Genomic DNA, 3,896 nt, shown 5'->3' with positions numbered 1-3,896 from the left:
TTATATTTTAATGTAATTTTAGTTAATATAATCCAAACATAAATTATTTTTTTAAAGTATATTTGACAAAAAATATTCAAACATAAATTATATTGATATTAATCTAATTTTAATCAAAATTAATTTTATAAAAATATATTTATATTAATAACTATTTACAAATATTAATACAACCACACACCTTAAAGTCTTAAACAAAAAAAAAAAGCTTTCTCCCGTTCTTCAATTCATTCTCAGCGCTGATGGACCACATTAAGTAACAAAAAGCAAGGTTGCGAGAACCGGATTGGTCAATAAACCGGTGAAGTCATTGGTTTAATGATTTAGTAGTTTGACCGGAGTTCAACCAGAGTTCAACCGGTTTAATCAAAAGTAAACAGCAATTGACACAGGCATGCAACATGTAAATACTAAATAGCATCTTGGATTGGAAGAGCCTCCAATATTTTCTGCCAAACCTGCAAACCCTGTCTTAAGCTTCTTTAATCTGTTTAAAAATACTTAAATATTGTTGTCTCCACATCAGAGTTGAAACTCAGAATACTAGTTGATGCCACCTTTAACAGTAAATTTATCAACATTGCTGAAAAGAAAAGAGAAGAGGAAACATAACCAAGCAAGAGAGGCTTTGGAATTCTCTCATGAATTAAAAATTCTTTTTCTTTTTTCTGTTTTTTTTTTCCTTCTTACATACTGTGGCAATCACTAATTCACTATACATCAAATCAAAAAACTCTCATTCTCTTTGCATTTTAAAATCAATAAAAAATGAAGAAAAGAAAACAGTTAGTGCCCAAATGATTATTACTGACGATCTTTCACCTACATTAAATGTTTGCCAAAAACAATTAAAGAATCTTGAATAAAAAAATCGTCTTCTTCCATGTCCTGCCAAAAGAGTGAAGTTGATCATGAGTAAGAGTTTATTATATTGTTGTTAATTCATAAAAAAGTGTGACAAGTATTAATAAGTACTAACTAAAACATAGTACCTAATGGTTGTGCGTGATTCTGAATGGTTGTACAGGGCTGAGAGATTGGTAAGAAAGCTAAGTGTTTTTAAAATCAAATTATGCACAGTGCTGAAGTTGGTGTAACAAGATGATGATGTTGATGATGATGACGAGGATGTACTACTGTTCTGAACTTCTGATCATGTGATAGGCAAGGCATGACTGTAGACCAAGCAACAGGCTGTGTTTTCCTACTAGGAGGAGAAAAGATTTTTTCCACTAACAAGAATCAATGGCATAATCAAGTGCACAAAAGATATGTATCATTCAAATGAGCAAAGGTTCAAACACCTTCAGTGCATTATGTAAGTGTAAGTTATCAATTATCAATAATCATTTGGTGGCTGTTGACCACTTTGTGATTGTTCCATCTTTAACATACAACAAAAAAATCATGAACAAAATTAACTCAAGAAAAAATATTGAACAGAATCATTCAGCAACTCACAACTCAGACATTCAATAAACGACTAAATTCAAAATCCAAATCCAAATCCAGAGAATCTAGAAACAGAAAACCTAACCAAAACAATCCAAACTTAACCTCCAAACTAAATTCAAACCCACATGAGCAGCAATCCAACTCAGAACACAATCCCAATTTAGAAGTCAGAATCTTAGAAATTGAAACTGAAGAAGCAGGCAGTGGCTTAATTATTACCAGAGACAGGGCGAAGGAGGAACGACGGTGATAGAGTAAGCTCGGAAGATGATCATTTTGCGACGGCGAGTCCCCGAGCAGTGATTTCACGGCGAGGCTCTAGGCAGAGATTCACGGAGGAGAGATGCACTTGAAGAGGATTGAGTAACCGTTTGCGTGACATAGAGGAGAAGAAGATCGACGACGAGGACAACGACGACACCCTCTGTCACTGCCAATGACAACGATCACAGAGGCGGGCTTTACGACGAGCACAGAGATGGTGAACACAAGAGTGGCGGCGGCTGGGGGTGACGATGGCTGGTGGGGCTTCGTGACGAGCAGAGACGGTGAGGAAGAGAAGAGTGGCTGCGGCTGGGGGGACTGACGGTGGCTAGTGGGGCGTGGCTGGGAGCTGATGGTGGCCGCGGTGTTTTCTCTCAAAGGTTAGGCAAATTAGGGATTTGGTTGGAATGTGAGAGTGAGACAGAAGGGAGAGGGTCGGGTGTTTTGGGGGGTGGGGTTTTTACGTTTTTTTTTTGAGAGAACCGGTCTTTTGAGCCGACCGGTTCAGCCGGTTCACCGGTTAACCATCGGTTCGGCCGGTTTTCAAACCAGTTTTTTGCAAGGCAGTTTTGCGCGTCAACTGGACCGGCTATAAGACCGGTTTCTGGTTAATTCGGTCGAACCGGCTGGTCCGGTCCGGTTTTCAGAACCATGACAAAAAGTTTATTTAGGGACTACATGTTACTGCTAAAAGTAAGTATCTATTATTGTACTAGTTGATTAGCGAATTTTTTATTTTAATAAATAAAATAAATAATTTTAAAATTAATTATCGATTTAAATCTTCCTGTCTTATCTCGTTTATACTGTAAATGAGATGATATTCTATGTATATGTAAACGAGATATTACACGTCAGCATAACACATGTATATCTCGTTTACACTGTAAAGGAGATATACTTATCTTGTTTACACTGTAAACGAGATACATTAGTAGCCCATTTCGTTTATAAGTAAACAAGATAAAAGAAGACAAATTTGTTGGGGCTATAAAAGGATGTGTAACCTTTGGCTTTCTCCACAAACATTTCCTATCCTTTTTTCTGTCTCGTTTTTCTTACGAAAACAAGTGTACAATGGCCAGTAACAGTGTATACATAGTTGTGCTTGTTTATCCCAATTGCCGTATGAGAAATGGCGATAACAGGGTGAGATTTGAGTGTGAGGATTCGATATTGTTTCAAACTCAGCGTGTGAATACGTTGTCGGATTTGAAGAGTTTGATATTGAGCAAGCTCGGTGGTACAGCAGTGAGGGAGATCAGAAGGGTGGGGTACAGGTTGTTGGCACCCATGGGTAATGGAGTCTTCCGGTTTCAACTATTCCGACTTCAAGAGGACGAGCATGTGTGACTGATGTTCGACATCCATGGGAGGATCATGGCGGAACAGGTAATGGAGCTTTCCGCCCAGGTGGGAGATAGTGGTCGTGGTGGTTCTGTACACTCGACCTATGTACAAGACGACCGACCTCTCGCACCACCACCCATTCATGTCGCCATTCCAGTGGATGAGGCGGAGGAGGGCGAGGAGGAGTCGGACGAAGATTACGTGGCGAATTTTGTGAACAGTGATTCTTCCGAAGGTGGCGATGAGGACGAGTTTGTGCCGGAGACGCCTGCCCAGACTATGGCGCGCCATGTGCTGCCTCCACCTCACCCAATTTTGGCGCTATCGGCGGGGCCAAGTCAATATCACAGTTTGGATCTGGATGCCATGCATGAGAGGACTCTGTTTTCTGACACGGGTGAAGAGGATTACAATCTAGACGGCAGGCTAAGTTTCGGGTCGGCCACAGGTTCAAAAGTCGAGAGGTAGTACTTCAGGGTGTGAAGAACTACAGTATTCGCAGGAGTGCTGAGTACCGAGTTATCGAATCGGACTGGTTAAAGTACCATGTCCAGTGCCGTCAAGCTGACAATGGGTGTCAATGAAGCCTTCGTGTGGCCTTTCGGCAGAACCTCGGATACTGGTAAGTTCGACTTTAATTGTGCTTTTGAGTACTTCTGTATGATATATTAAGTGGGTTTGAGATATGGCTGAAGCAATACTGTTTTGTTATTGACGTTCAAGATTTTTGCCAATAAAGAATTTTAATAAAACAGTCACGTTGTAGATATAGTTTCTAAACCAACAAAAATCCCTTCGTACAAATGTTTTGGTTGTCACAAGTAACA

General features: G+C 39.8%; 1 pseudogene; it reads left to right on the top strand.

Annotated features, from left to right (window-relative positions):
• Positions 1-3,075: 3,075 nt before the first annotated feature.
• Positions 3,076-3,653, top strand: LOC148550903 (uncharacterized; annotated as a pseudogene).
• The last annotated feature ends 243 nt before the right edge of the window (positions 3,654-3,896 follow it).

This window comes from Arachis ipaensis, chromosome B7 (genome assembly GCF_059453495.1).
Source record: "Arachis ipaensis isolate K30076 ecotype BB chromosome B7, ASM5945349v1, whole genome shotgun sequence".
Taxonomy (NCBI): Eukaryota; Viridiplantae; Streptophyta; class Magnoliopsida; order Fabales; family Fabaceae; genus Arachis; species Arachis ipaensis.
The sequence above is the reverse complement of the archived record's forward strand: the minus strand, read 5'-3'. Positions and strand labels throughout refer to the sequence as shown.